The 15,555-nt window shown below is 46.5% G+C and overlaps 1 protein-coding gene across 1 annotated transcript in view; it reads right to left on the bottom strand.

The window, feature by feature from the left end:
* HS6ST2 (heparan sulfate 6-O-sulfotransferase 2) overlaps positions 1-15,555 on the bottom strand; it is a gene marked incomplete at its 5' end in the record, with an annotated part of 129,693 nt that overhangs the window by 26,448 nt on the left and 87,690 nt on the right. The gene's annotated exons all lie outside the window — the stretch shown is intronic.

Here is a 15,555-nt window from a genome sequence, read left to right on the forward strand (position 1 = left end):
CACCAAGATGCCAGCACCCCCTTGTCACCGGCAGAGCTGTAGGAAGGGTATCAGTGACCCGCACGAGCAGCATGCACTTTTTCAGTCTAAGGCAATTCCTTCTTGTCCCTGCACTATCTGCCCTTTGGCTGTAAACCTTATTGGAGCTGCGCAGTAATTTTTAGCATACAAAACTGGCAGATGCAGCTACTGCTCAACGGCATTGCTGAACAACAGCGTTTACTATGTCCCAAGAGCACCAGCGATGTTTTACAGAGATCCCACAAGGACTGTGCCCTTGCCAGCAGGAGCTGATGCATCTCCTCAAATCAGGCATAAAAATGGGACAAAGATGCAAAAAGACACATGACTAGGAAAAGCCAGCTCTGCAGAGCAACACTATTTATTTACTTGCATTGTTGCTTAATAGATTTCTTGGACCAAGCAATAGGAAACGCAGCTACACTCCAGCCTGGAACCTTCTTCAATGCTGTACCTTTTCTTTAAAGTGTGAATGTAAGTTTAACTTCTAAGTCACCTCCAGCTATTATTCCACCCTCAGAGCACGCAGAGCCTGTGCATGAATGGTAAGGGAGCAGCTGAGGCCAGGCACCGGGATTTACTGTAATTCCCACTGCCCGCTCCCAGGAAAGGAGATGCAGGTGCTCGCAGTTGGCTGGGAGGCAGAGTTTTTCTTTGCACAGTTAGCACAGACTGTCTTACTATGAGGATGGGGAGACACTTCAGGCAGCAGAGGGCTAAGTGGTAGTAATACCTGCTGCTGGAGCTCGGGTAAGCAGCTGAGCAAAGGGGCTGCTGCCCAGCCTGTCACCAACGGGTTCTGCCCTCCCGGGAAGGCAACTCACGCGGATGCTGTTCCCTGTAGCAGCAAACACCAGAGCAGGATCTCCTTTCAGTGCAACTGGCTGCTCCAGGAGGCTTCACCAACGCACTGCTTAGTGCTAAAACTCCCGGCTGGTGAGCGCCTGCCTGTCCAAGCTGGATATTGAAGGGAAGGCTCCTGGGGAAGTGGCTTTGCTTTTTATCCCCCGCCCATCCCCGACCTGCAGGCGAAGCGAGGGCCGCCAGCCACCACACGCACACCCCTGCAGCCTCTGCCCTTCACAGCGGGTTCACAACAGACGGGCCCCCTGCTACTTCTGGCTGAGGGACGCCACGGACATCACCACGCCATTTAGCATCTGTCAGGAACAGCGCTTCAAGCATTTCTTTGGCAGGTCTGGCTGAGAGGCTCTCATTATTCAAGAGAGAAAGCTAAGCAGCATGGCCACGAGCTTGGGTGCCGTCTGGTCACAAGCAGCCGAGCCCCCTGGCACAGAGCTGGCCGCCCAGGATCATTCCCTATCATGGGCTGGTTTCTGTGCTGAATTATCCTCTCGTGCTCCCCCGCCCAAAAAAAGCTATGATCACGCTGGTAGAAACGCTCTGCTGTTTTAATTAAGATGCAAGCGCTTGGTATACCGAGCCGCCTTGTTGTACACAAAGAACAGACTTTGCGTTCTTGCCACTTCAGGCAAAATATTTCTCTTCCCAGCAGTCAAGATGTTCCTCCGAGCACCTTATTTTCCCCCATACCCAGTGCTCCTACCGCTCTGCCAAATGCAGGCTCTGAGAATGGGAAATGCTGCAGACATTCATCTTCTGCAAGTCTCATCTTTCCTGTGGATTTGGCAATTATTGCAAACAACACAGGATGAGCTCAATAGTAGGTGAGTGAAAAATTGGATCTGACAGTACTAATTGAGCCTGAAGTCCCATTTACTGAAAATGATCTGGCATAATTAAAAATTCACAACTGGAGACCAGTTGTGGTGAACACTATACATTATGGTTTCTCTGAATTACTCCAGGAAACACACACTCTCCAGGCTTTGGACTTGCAGCCAAAACAGCTCGTGCCACATTGATGGAGTCATCTGAGAGCAGTAGCTCCAGATTTTGAGGGTGGGAGGAGATGTCCCCTGGCATCCAGCGCCCACCCCTGTCACAGCAGGGTGGTGGCTATGCCTGATTCACACCGAGCACTGGTTTCCAAATATTCCCTTATTTCTAAGATCTCTCCAGACGCAGTTTGTTGCCATCTCTACCTTGGGGATACTCTCTTCACTACCAGTTAAGGCTGCCATAGGACAGCTGCTGTTTTTCTATTTTATTTCAAGTCTGGGTCTAAAGCAAAGGGACAAACTCTCTTGCAAACACTGAAGGGAGCAGCTTTGCACACAGAAGCGCTCTCAAACCTTTGCCATGTGCCATGCCCACTGCTGACAAGCAACATCCCCAGTGCCCTAGCACAGATGCACATGCACCTCTGTGATCGCTTTCTCCTTATTAACGTAATTGGGATTTAATTCCAGCACATAATTTGCAAGCTTCCCTTAGCTTGTGACAACTTAGAGGGAATGCAATTGGAAACATCTTTGTTTCTGCTTTTAACAAGCCACCAAGATACCTCTGGTAAACAGAATATTTGAATAAACACATGCCAGCCTTCAGCAGGGCAGGATGTGGGAAGTGGTGCGTTAGTTGCGGCGTGTTCGTAGGGAAATAAAAGCCTCAATAAACAAAGCACATTCTGTTCAGCACACAAACATACCAATCACAGCTAAATAACAGGCCTTGGATCATTTATAATAACCCATAACTTTCCATTTATAAGTGTTTTTAAGAACAGCCCTCAACCAGGAGATTTAACTGAGCGGAGCACTGAAGGTACTAATCAAATGCTCTATCGCTATGTCTCACTCGATAGGTAGGATGCTCGCGGGAGAAAAGGAATAATTACTTAATCATTAGCATTTTTAAAAGCCAACATATCCACAGTGGTAACATCATTATATTTTTATCTAGACATGTACACTGATCCTCCCAGTCTATACCTAAGGCTGAAATGGAGATAGTACGCCACTCAGTCCTCCTTCACAGCAGGGTTTTGTTGTGTGGTCCCTCCTCCCCCAGCTCCCCTTTTCCCTGTCAGTTGCTCCGAACCAGCATGACAACCCAAACTTCCCAATAAATCATACAGGCAGCGACTCATTTAAACCCTTCACTTCAGAGAAACAGCAAGGTGTCATCTTCTCAGCGCGCCACAGCAATCGTTAGCAATGCAACGCTGCTTTTCCAAGGCATGTCACCTGCGCCACGCTCCTAAAATAGGCCATCTCAAAATAGGCCGTCAAGGCAGGAGAGCGAAGCGAGTTGCACACGCAGGCATTTCCAACAGGTTAACACAAAGCCTACTGCATGCCCAGGCTGGCAAAAAGACAGCGGTCTGGCCCTGGCTAATGCTGCAGGGCATCTGGACCTTCTCCATCCCTGCTGTGATGCTAATTTAAGCATCTAGGTGTGAGACGAGCGTTTATGCACCAATGTGCTCATCTGATGATGGCTGGAGCTTACCTAGGCTGGACCTGGGCAGCTTTCCATGTGCTGTGGTGGCAGATAGGGGCACTGAAGGGGGCTCCGCACTGTCACTGTGCTGGGGGACAGCAGAGCATCCCTGGGGCCAAAGGGGAACAACAATTGTGAGCCTTGCTGTCAATTAAATACCCTTTAACATTTCCTCTGGGTTGTTCTCACATCACCATCTAAGGGCACCCCAAGGCACAGAGGCAAGTCAAACTGAAGGGAGTGGGGCTCACACCCTCCAGAAGTCTGGGAAAGGGTTTAGGAAGCAGCAATCTGTTAAAAACATTGAACTTACAGGAATTCCACCCATTCCCTGGGCTCTGCAAAGTCAGATGAGCCAGAAGCAGTTTTGCCTTCCAAGTTTGCAAGAGCCTGACCTTAGCCCACCCTGAAACCACCTATGAGCAAGGCACGGGGAAGTCTAGAAGACTCAAAAATACAGAAATCTGGGGGAAAACAAAAAAGATACACCCAGCACACAGTGCTATTCCTTATGGGGCTTGAGACTATAGATTTTCATTACAATTGCTGCTGTCTTTATGGCACAACGTTCAGGACACTGGAAGAGACTTCTGCATGGTTTCTGCCATTATCACAAGACTGCCGCCTGTAAACTTCTGCAGTTTCTTGCCTGTATTCCTTCCCCTGGACCTTCCTCCCTCCCTTAAGTTTTATACAGAAAGCATTTGTTGCAAGCCTGCTTTCATGCTGTCTCTACAGATTGTAACTATAAAATGATCTCTAACCCTATTCACAAACAGTAGCACTTTGAATGCTTATAGATTTTAATTCAAAAAAAAAAAAAGTCCCACAGTAGAAAAAAAAGAAAAAATCTTCTCCTGACCTAGGTTACTACTGCCCTTAGCTAAGCTTTCACGTTGTCCTTTAAGGTATCTGCAGATGTTGATAGCAGAACATTCTCCCAGGATCATGCACAGCCCGTTCTCATAAATTGCTGGCAAGGATGCTTCTGAGTTTGCCCAGGAAGCCTCTTGCCTCAAACAAATCCATATTTATAGGCTCCAGATATATTTTTCAGATTGAGTATATTTATTACAATCAAGGCTAATAAAACAAGAAAATTTAGGTCTACATGCACATTGGGTTCAATGAAGAAAGCAAAATTTGCATAACTTTGAACCAGAATCTCCCACAGTAACAACTAATCTGCCAGTGATTATCTTTCTATTTGCTTATCACTGCCTGTATTGATAGGGAGATGAAAGAGGACAGCACTGCATTAGCAGAGGGAAAGTCATGCCAGAGTTCAAATAATCTGAAGCAAAGGCAGGTATCCAGGTGTTTGTTTTCAGCTAGGCTAGAAGTTATGCTATCTCATAAATACCTGGCCTTTCCCAAGCTGCTGGATCCCGGTGTGTTTTACAGCCTTGGAAGAATCTCCAGGGTGTCGGTTCAGCTGCCAAGTGATCAACTTTCTATCTATTAAACATCTGAAACGAGCTCAAATCTGGCGAGCTGCCACCTCACAAGCCCACAGAATAACAAGCTCATTGTAAGTCCTTTTAGCATGGATTAATTGGTGCACAGAGCCGGCAATGTGAAGAGGGCAAAAAAACAACCAAGCAGCTCCCCCTCAGAAAAGGCACAAAGCTCATCAAATTTCATTTGCTCCGGATACAAGACGAGTAAAGACTTCCGTACTACACAAGCAAGCACAATCTGTCGGTGAGTCTGGCATCAGACTTGCATCACCCTGCTTCTCTGCTGCTATTTTAACATTTCCTGCCATTCCAGTGGTTGTTTCGGAGAGGAAATAAATTTAAAAGCATCTGGAAACACTGCAGCTATCATCGAGGTAATTAAATGAAAGGAAAACAGCCCAAAGTGCATCCGTGAAGACAGGAAACCAGAAACCCCAAGTTTTGCTCCCAGGGGTGCTGGCGAAGCCATTGGGCTCTGAGTTCTCCATCTCACTCACATGGTGAGAAAGTGTTAGTGCCTTAATGCACCACAGAGATGCTGGGAAGACTGTTATTTAAGTATTTGTCAGTAGTCTGTTAAGAATACCACCTGTGCCGAGTCAAACCCAGGAGTTAACAGCTTTTCTGCAAATCACTGAATCCACCCTCCTTTTTCCCTCAAAATATGAAATGGAGTGGACAAATCCTCTCAATGCCACCCACCAGATCAGATTGCCCAGGGCCCATTCCCATCCAACCTGGCTTTGAACACCTCCAGGGATGGGGCATCCACAGCTTCTCTGGGCAACCTCTGCCAGTACCTCGTCACTCTCTGAGTGAAGAAATAAACTGTGTACAAACACATTGTAGATAAGAGCTCAGCTGCTCTCAGCAAAGCTCAAGCTTAAATCATATATTAGATGGTTCTTAAACAAAGACCATCAATTTGCAGGGCTTCAGAACAGCAACAATACTAAGGGGATTAAAACCTCAATATGATAACACACCACGCATGGCTTTGCTTCAAAGATTTGTTTTAACATCAACCAAAATCTATGTGCCTTCTGCCCCACCTCCCTCTTTGCATTTTCCTTCAGAGCACACCAGACAGACTTCCTCCAAAGAGCCACGGACCCCAGTTACCACTGCTGAGGCTCCTGAGCTTCTCTGTATGCCATCCACAAAGCCTTCTTCACAAGGAGACTGGTGATGATCCTGGGCTCACAAACAAACCCCCATAGGCAACTGATTTCGCTACAGCAGGTCTCTTATTTGCCTGTAATGGCACGAGAAGGACCATGGTTCATTTTTGGTTAAACCCATAATAAAACCTGAATGTCCCTTATTTACATCCAACCTGACTTGAATGCACACGCTACACTCTGCCCCTCTCCCCGCACCCTCTAAGAGGCACTTGCTATTTTTTGGCCTGGATTTGGTCGTGTGAAGAGACCGCATCTGTTCAGACAGGCAGGTGAGTGCTGCACCAGCCTGTGGTAAGGGGTTGGGTCCCCAAAGCAGAACCCACACTTCTCAGATGGGCAAAAGCCCCCGGTGAGCAAGTATGAGCACCGTACGATGTGTGTGATCCCGGAGAGCATCGGAGAGGCGAAGAGCATGATGAGGAACGGGATGAACATTCTGACATCCTGAGATGCATTTTTCCTGACAGTTCACTGGGCAAAGGACAGTCAAAGGATTGTGTTGTCTAATGAATCAATACTTTTTGGAGAGAATTTCATTAGCTGTGACACCTCTTCCCGATACAGGGGTAACTGGAAGTCATTCAAGTCACCAGACCCCATGATAGTATCTGCATACTGATGGAGTGCTAATTGTATTTGGAACATTAAAAGGTCATAAATCAAACCGGCTTCCCCCTGGGAACACAATAACTTGATTCATACACGAAGGACTTTTAAAATTTAAAGTCATGATCAAACAGGGAACTACATTTATTAACACTTCTTCCACTGTGTTTCAACCTCTCAGTCAAGCAGCTGAATTGTCCAAACGGGCTTAAAACTACAGTTAATCAATACCGAATGTGTTATTAAGCAGCATGCGGCCAAAAAACTGCCTGCTGTTTTGTGTCAGCCCATTCTTTTCCTGGAGAACAAATGATATGGTCAGTCCCTTTATTCCATGTAGATGCCTGTGAAAACTCAGCACTACACCTCAGCTGATTTTACACCTCTGCTTGTCTTACAGTTTCCATCCTGGTAACGCCTGAAAGCTGCAGCGAAGGTTGGCCTTGCTGTATACCCGGTAGGCCAAAGCAGCTCGTGCAGCTTCAGCACCTTGCTGAGGGACACAGAAGGAACTTCTGCTCTTCAGAGATTTTAAGACATTTCTTAGCATGCCAAGGATGGTGAAGGTAGACGAGAGCCTGCCTTGGAAAGGGGAATAGGACAGGAACAAACTCAGGTCTCCAGTGAGGCAGGTGAAGTTTTAAAAACAAAGAACAACCTGGGCATAAGGCAGCCTTTTAGCTTGCAAATGTCCTTACCCACATGCTTTGCAAAGACCCTCCTGCTGAAAAGCAAGTCCTGATAATTGGCTTCTGCACAGCACCAACTCTGCAGCTGCCTCCCTCCCTGGTAGGGTGTCTGCACCGTCAGCAAGCAGCACTTACCCAGGAATATTTGTAACAGCGATCAGAAAAAGATATACAAGCCTATTGCGCTCTGCATGCTCGGCTGCCCGATTAGGGCTGAATCAGCTGCCATACACTGTCTGTATCACAGATGAGTGCCCTTCCTCATCTCTTACAGCAATCTCTTCTTCACTATGCTGAGCAGCAAATACCGCCCTAAATACAGCCCCATAAAGGTCCCCTGGTCCTCTTCTTGGCTCACAAATCCAAAGGAAAATTCCCACACTCTTATGACAGCTTGTGCAATTCACCCTCCTGCAGGCAGCTAAGCAGGAGCAAATTAACTCTTCTGGGGTTACACGGAACATGGCTTTGCAAGCACAGCATGTCCAAGCCAGCTCAACCATCATCCTGCTTCAGAGCAGAGCACGAGAGCAGCCCTGGAGGCCAGGAGTGCTCCAAACGGTCCTGCAGAGCAGGAGCTTCTGCCCTGGACCTCTGGGCAGGATCCTTCCCTCCCATCCTACCACTATCACTGCTAGCAGCTCAAGTGTCATCATCCTGACTTATTCCTAGAAGATGAGGGGGAAGGAGAAAGGAATTAGCCTTTAGAGATGTCCTCTCATCCCCCCTTTTCCGCGCGGGAAAACTAGTCCACATAGGCTTTAAATTCCAAGCAACTTTTAGACATCTATCAGGTTGTGGAGATGAGCTCCCTCCTGCTGACCTGAGAATGCCTCAGGAGGGATCATGTTTTACAAGTGCTGCAGAGTGAACCTGCACGCAGACACTGTGACACCTGTGAAAACCAGCAAGCACAGAAGCAAAGATATCCATGTTCCTTCAGCTCAGCCTCATTCTGCAAGCAAGGGGAGGGCAAAGCAATAGATGCAGTCTGCTGGCACTTACAGCAAGTCGGGAAGAGGAGCTGTGACTGCAAAGGCAAATGCCCAGAGCTGCTGAGCCTAGTGAGTCCCTGAGCCTCATAAGGCTCTCCCTTTGCACACCTGGAGCATCCCTTTCAAATAAGAAATGTTGCAGCCACGACACAAGCAATAAAGTGTATAGAAAACCAACACTTCTGCCCTCATCCACAGAGGCCCCTGGTTGTCCACTAGGGACCGCATCCCTTGGGGAAGGTGGCAGTCAGTGCATGGGGACACCCCGTGGGGCACAGCACAGCCCACGAGCTGGTTTTACTTCCCCATGCCCTCAGATACATGTTCCAATCACAACGACAATTATATGAGAGGCTCTGATAAATACTTTCTGTCAGCTGTTTTATTCCAAATTCTGGGCAATTTCTCTTCCCTCTCTTTGCATGATTAATTAAATGAAACTCACACAATCGAAATGGCAGCGTAACAAACATTGTCTATAAAACGGTGCTTCTTGATGTCAGTCTGTGCTATGACAACCCCCCTACAAGAATATTGTTTGGGTAGTCCCAGGCTATCCCTCCAAATTTTAACAGCCAGGGTAGTCAGCGGAGCATGAAATTATTTTAACAATTTCTAAATGCGCAGGTGTTAATTTGAAAAGCATCATCAGACAGAGGGTGGAGAAGCTGCAGGTGCATTTACTCTGACGGCTCATTTCCAGCTTCGCACTGTTTTGGGAACTTCATCCTGCTGAAAAGGGCAGGAAGGAGCAGCCACAGTCTCTGGGCTGGGATATTCCTCCAAGCGTCCTGCATATGCTCTGGGTGCCTCTGCTGCTGCACATAAGCTAAAGCCAGGTGGGCTTGCACGAACACTGCTTCCTGCCAGGACACAGCTATTATCACACAGCACAAAAGAAATCGCTTCCAGCACGGGTCTCTCCAATTCTACGTATTGCATTTACTACTTGAAACACTGCCCACTTATTCCACTGCCTTATTCCTCCCTTTACCCCCAAGTCCTTTAAGATCAAAGCATCATCTGACATCGATAAGCTACGAGACTTTAAGCTCACATGATGCCTTCAGCATCTGTAGACTGATAACGTTAAAAAATAAATGGTTGGGGTTTTTTTGGGCAATCCATGGAGAGCCCTGCTGAGATGAGACAGTGGCTTATGAGGCTCATTACGATCATACTGCAGCAGTGACCTTCAGCATGCAGCAAAGGAAAGCAGGATTTAGTGTTCGTGTCAACAGCATAATGAAACAACTCAGGGGAAGGCCAGACTCAGCCACAACTTTCATCCTGCTAAAGAACTTGCAAAGCCATGGCAGCGAGAGGGAGTTTGCAGACAAAAATAAGAGGAAGCCTTCAGCCTTTTTATCCCAGGCTCCCGCATTACAGAAGAAGTCATAAATAAGGCAACAAAACATTTTGCCGGATAAAAAGCCATGAGAGGAAGCAATTCACAGCTTTTCATCTGGAGCTTTCCAGCTCCCTGTGGCGGGAGGCGTGTGCTGGCCAGCCCGGGCTGGCCTCTGGAGCTCAGTGGGAATCTGAGAGCAGCCAGTGTCCATGGCCCTGCATCCCCAGTGAGCTGCCACAAATAGGGTGGGCAGTCTTTGCCCAGCCACCCCCAGCCACAGCCCCTGCAGCTGCCCCGCAGTCACACTCCCAAGACACCAGCAGTTAATCTGGTTTCCTCTCTGCTCTCTTCCACCCGACACCGTACACAACTGTCTAAAAGCGCAGCGAGCCTTTTAGTTCCCTCTCATTAAACCGAAGAGATCATCAGTCCCCAGAAACGCGACGGCGAGCCATGCGCAGCCGTGCTCCCCTACAGACGAGGGACAGATCACAGCTTCAGTCTTGTTCCAAGCTCAGCAAACCTCAGCTCCCACGCCCTGACGACTTTTCATCTCGCTACGGAGTAAACACTGGGTGACAAGCCAAGAGGTATCTGACAGCCCTTCCCAGCCCTCCTGCGCCACGTGTGTGCAACCAGCTCTGCAGCACTGCCTGAAGTGCCAGACAATTTGTTTTCCATGTGATTTAGCCAGCTTGCAATTATAGATTTGATTGACTTGCTATAAATCCCCAAAGACGACCAGAACCACACAGTCACCCTCTTAGGCTTTGAATTAGTACCCAAATTAATCAATCCTAACACAGCAATTTCACTAATTTGATGAATTACAATCAACACTGCATTGTTGATTTACCCTGGCTTTGATACTTATTTGATAAGCATACTGCTTTGTTGTTATTTTAACACTGTAAACAGCACTGGGTGAGGGGGGAGGCCTTTCTCAGAAACATGTTAAAACATTTTGCAGAGACAACAATGTAATTTCCATTGATAAGCTGCACGTGATCTGTGAAGGAGCAGAGGAATGACTGCTCAAGAGAGGGATGTGGGGTCACCTCTCCTTATGTACCCCAAATAGGGACACGTGGAAGCACCCCTCAAGCAGACCTGGACCAGAGTTTTGGGTGATGGGAATGATGCTCCCATCATCCTACAGCTTCTCCAGCCAGGACAGGACAGGATGCAGCAGGACAATACAGAGCAGAGTGAGGACAGTCAAGGAACCGTCTGCTGAGAAATTATGGTATTTTCTTCATTTATTTACTCAGGTAGGTCCACTAATGACCAGATCATTCAGAGCTGAAAAGCAGAACAAGAAGAGATAGAAGACGACACCTTTTGCTCTCCTGTCAGTTTATGAATGAAAATAAGATGCAAGAAGGTGGAAACTGCTAGTTCATCTTGAAGGACTGGAAGACCAGGTATTGCTGAGTTTGACTGTAACTGTGACCAAAATATTGCCTTTCCCAGTCAATCCTGAACATAAAAGAGGCACATTTCAAAAAATTAGCCTCCACCTTTGAAATACTTCAGCCAATTAACACCAAATTCTAAAAAAAATGACTTTCTAGAATGGCAGTCTCAAACCAGATGTGACTTAAAACAGATTGGGAATAAAAAATAAAAACTAACAATTAGGTGTAAAGGCAACATCGGGAGCCCCAGTTAGCAAAAGGCACCAAACAACCAGACCAAACCTCCCATCGGGGAGATAACCAGCACATATAAAAGGGAACAAAAATAGAAAGATGAAACATTGATTATTTAAACCCTAGGTCCTGCTTGGCAATGCAAGTCACAAGTGCTATCAGGAATTTAACAACCACGTTCAATTTAAGAGCAGTTCATTGAGGTGGATGATTAATGCTTGTTTACTTGGGGGATGGCTGCACTGGGGAAATCAAGCTGCATCCCATCCCTCTGCTGCAGCTCTGAGGGAAGAGCTCCATGTGCTGGGGAGCAGGAGGTCCCTTTGCACATCAAGGCCTGATCCCTGCAACAGATTTAGTGGTCAGGAATGATCTTTGACCATCTGCCAAAGCAACAGCGGCAAAGCTACAACAGAACAATGACCCAAACAGTGCTTTTTAATTATACAGATGACACAGTTCAAGTTCTTAAGTAGTTTTAAACACTTGCCTTGGCTGTCTCTCCTTTTGTGTAATGAAAATCTGCCACTGAAATGGCAAATCATTTATTGGGGGAGGCTGGGGAGGGCTGCTATGTTTAAGCAGCTGGTGACAGCTATGTAGTCAACAGGCTTCACAGAGAATAGAGAGATGTACAAAAGAAGCCTAGTAGGCAAAGAAATATCTTTATTACCTCATCTATGGTCCTTTATAGATTACAAGAAACATTGGATTGTTAACATCTTTATCTTTACATATGTGGACATAAAACCTACCAGTGTTGTTTCAAAAAACTGCAGTACTGGCACATTGGTGAGGATGCCCACATGCTTGCCTTTGCTAGTTTTGCCTGGTGAACTTTTCTGGGAAGAGAGGAGCAGTCATCTGTGCCAGAAAAAGGCTCAGAAGAAACAGCTTTCAAAACCAGGAAAGCTGATGGAGAGGTTCCAGTTTTTCCTCTACACAAAATTTTTGTTGCACCTCATGTGTTAAGGAGCCCAAGCAACTGCTGGGTAGGTTTGAATGTACGTGTCTGGAGACTGCAGTTCCAACAAGCTGGATCGTGGGGCCTGATCCTGCATTTCACCAATCACAAAGACACATGGGCACCCTGCAGCTCTTTGCAAGCAAACACTGGTTTGATCCTTGTGTCCCCAAACACCACACTCATCTTTGCAGGAGGATGTTTTTTTTCTGTAGCAGACACAACAATCCAGTTTATGCTCCCTTTTGGTTTGATTAACGTGCTTTAATGCAATCCAATTAACAAAGTATTATGGTTTCCAACATTACAGCTTTTACATCCTTTTCTAACCAGGAAAAACCTATGAAACATGATACGACCATTAGAAAGATGCAGATAGCTTTCACTCCAAATGCTCTCTAGCACCTGATCCAGAACCAGATGGGGTCAGTGGAAAGACATTTGCTGACTCCAATGGGTCATGGATCAGGCACTAGAGAGTGAAATCTATAACTGCCCTTCCTCTGGGAAGTCACTGCACATTACTGCACTCAATGAATTGTGGAGGGAAAAAAAAATCACAGATAAGAACTGCAGTATTTACATGTGTAAATAAACAACTCTTGCTACAGCGCTGTCTCAGCTATAAAAACCTTTCCTGGGAATTGGAGGTGGGGGAGCAGGGACTGCAAATGACTTTGTGAGAATTACAATATGATGGATTAGCTGAGCATGAATAGGCCAAAGCTGTACAGAAACATTAGACACAGAGTACTTGAAAGCCAGCACAAAGTCTTTCCTGGATTAAGTCCTTCCACTGTTCTTCCTTTCAAAGTAAGTAAAAACAAGGTAAGATGAATTCCTTGTCAAGCCTGTGAAGAACAGACTCCAGCACAGAAATAAACACAAATTGAATTTACTTTGGTGGCTTTAGATAGGTCACATCGAGCCCAAACTAATGCCATATTGACCCAGTCTTACTTTAGACTACATAACAAAGCAGCAAACAACATTGCAGGCGCTGCGAATTCATTTCATTTAGTATTGTCTGGGCAGCAAAGTTAGTCTGTTACAGGCTGCATTCAATAGACACCTATCTATCAGCAGGAAGCAGGACCAATACTAAACATTAGACGCTTAGGCAATATCTGACAGAGGTGAATGCCTGCCCTATTCACCGCAACCTGCTTGGAAGAGTTCACACTCAGCCAGTGGCTGCTGGACAGCCACACAATCACATGTACTGACACAATCCGGAAGACTTGACTAGATGGCAGAGGTGAAAAGGCAGCATCCTGCCTTGTAGAAAGCCCCTGCTGCGTTACTCAGTACACATTTTGAAGCCACACGAAGCTGCCAAATTCAAGTAGTGCAGCCACCTAGAGAAAACCACATCCAGGCAGCCCCAGGTTTCCCAGTGCAGGATAAAAGCCTCCTGCACTGCATTTCCTGCAGACACCTGACAGGTTGCTGAGCTTTCGGACATCTCTGCAAACCTCAGTGGGAACCAACCGCAGCTGCAAGAGCTTTGCTGGGAACCCTTCCTCTCCTTCATGCCCTGGGAAGCTGTGGGATTCAGATCTTGATGTTTCATTTATTGATTTTTATACAAGGCAAAGAACATGCACAGAAAGATCTGTGAAAACAGAGCATTAAGTGGTGTCGAGATGGCATTGTAAGGAAGTTTTGAACAGCCTCTCATCCTCCCTGCCCTTGTACCAAAGGTGACCTTACAAAGATCACACAAAGAATCTCAGATTTTTTTTTCTCCACTCATACAGCACCATAAAATATTCATCACATTCCACATCTCCTTTAATGCAACCATGAACTGTTAATGTAAATATCACAAAAACATCAGAGCTGTCCTTTGATACCCAATGCAAAGTGGACACGCACCTTCTCTGCTCTTCAGCTGGATCAGGATGTTAGCCTTTCCTCTCTGCAATTAACAGCCACATAATGGAATGGAAACCAGTGTGAAAATCCTAACGAACCAAGAAGCACAGTTACCCCTACACCTATAATGTGCCCACATTCTCGTGTACTTCAGATTGATGGTTAAAAATTACTTTCTGCCAGCTGTAATTCCATCAGCCAGTCCCTTGGACCGTGGGTCACCCCACTCATTAATGCAGTCTCGGGTACCATCAAAGAGTCGCTCCCACGACTTGTTCACAACTGCAGTTGCTTTCAGTGGGAGCTGCAAGATACATCAAAGGGCAAAATAAATCAAGCCTGCTTGTGCAAATAAGGGAGAAGTAAGAGTAAGGATGCGTGTTACTAAGAAGTTTCCATCAGAACGCTTTTGAAGGAAAATTGTTTTTTTGACAAAACTATTTATCACAAAGGGTTCCTTTTCCTCAGGGAACTTCAGAGTATCGGGAAGGTAAACATTTGAGACAAAACAATCACAAAGCTTCCAGCCAAGAGGAGCAGTTATGCTGCACCATCTCACTGGGCAGCCCTAGAGCTGCCTTTTCCCTGCGTTTTCCTCTTTCTGGACAACTCTACCCAGTTTAATCTACATCTCTCACAACCCACAGTAGCAGATGAGCAACTGGGGACCCAGAGCACACTATGGGACAGCTGTTCTGGATCCGAACGCTGTCTGATCACAAAGGACACGCGGTGCAGTACCAACCATGCCCCTGACGCAGTGCAATGAGAATGCCAAGCCTCTCTGCAATTCTGTTATTTTCTCCTTGATAAAAGCTAGATTTCCAGCAGGAAAACCACAATCATTTCTTACCTGCCCTAGTTATTGCTATCCTGAGATGGTAGAGGTGCTCATTTCTCCACTTTGCTGAGCTGAAAACTCCCAGCTGAAAACAGGGAACACTCCAATAAGCAACTTCCATTTTGTTCTTATTCAATCTGCAACCCCTGCCACCCCTCCAGAAAGGGCATTTGTTTGGGGACCCAACCTTGCAGGAGAAAATGGCTCCTTGACAGGATAGAAAAAAGGATTAAAACATTCAGCCTTGTGAAAGAGCCCTGAGAATGCCTTCCCATTTCCCTCCAATCACTTCTGCCCAACCCCTTCCCCTCCTTGCAAGAGCACGTTACTTGTATTACCCCTTCCAAGCAGTTTTGTTGCAGCTCCAGTGATTTTTAAGTTCCCACTGAATAGAGAAACACTGATTATGGCCCATAATACCTGTTTCAACCCGCGTGCTGAGAGCAAGATCTGGTTTCAGAGGAAATGTGGTGCCAAGGTGCCAGAAAAGCACCCCACAGCCACACAGAAAACCTGCCTGGTGAATTAACTAAATGCCTTGCTGAGCT

This window comes from Netta rufina, assembly GCF_964035555.1.
Source record: "Netta rufina genome assembly, chromosome: 12".
NCBI lineage: Eukaryota > Metazoa > Chordata > Aves > Anseriformes > Anatidae > Netta > Netta rufina.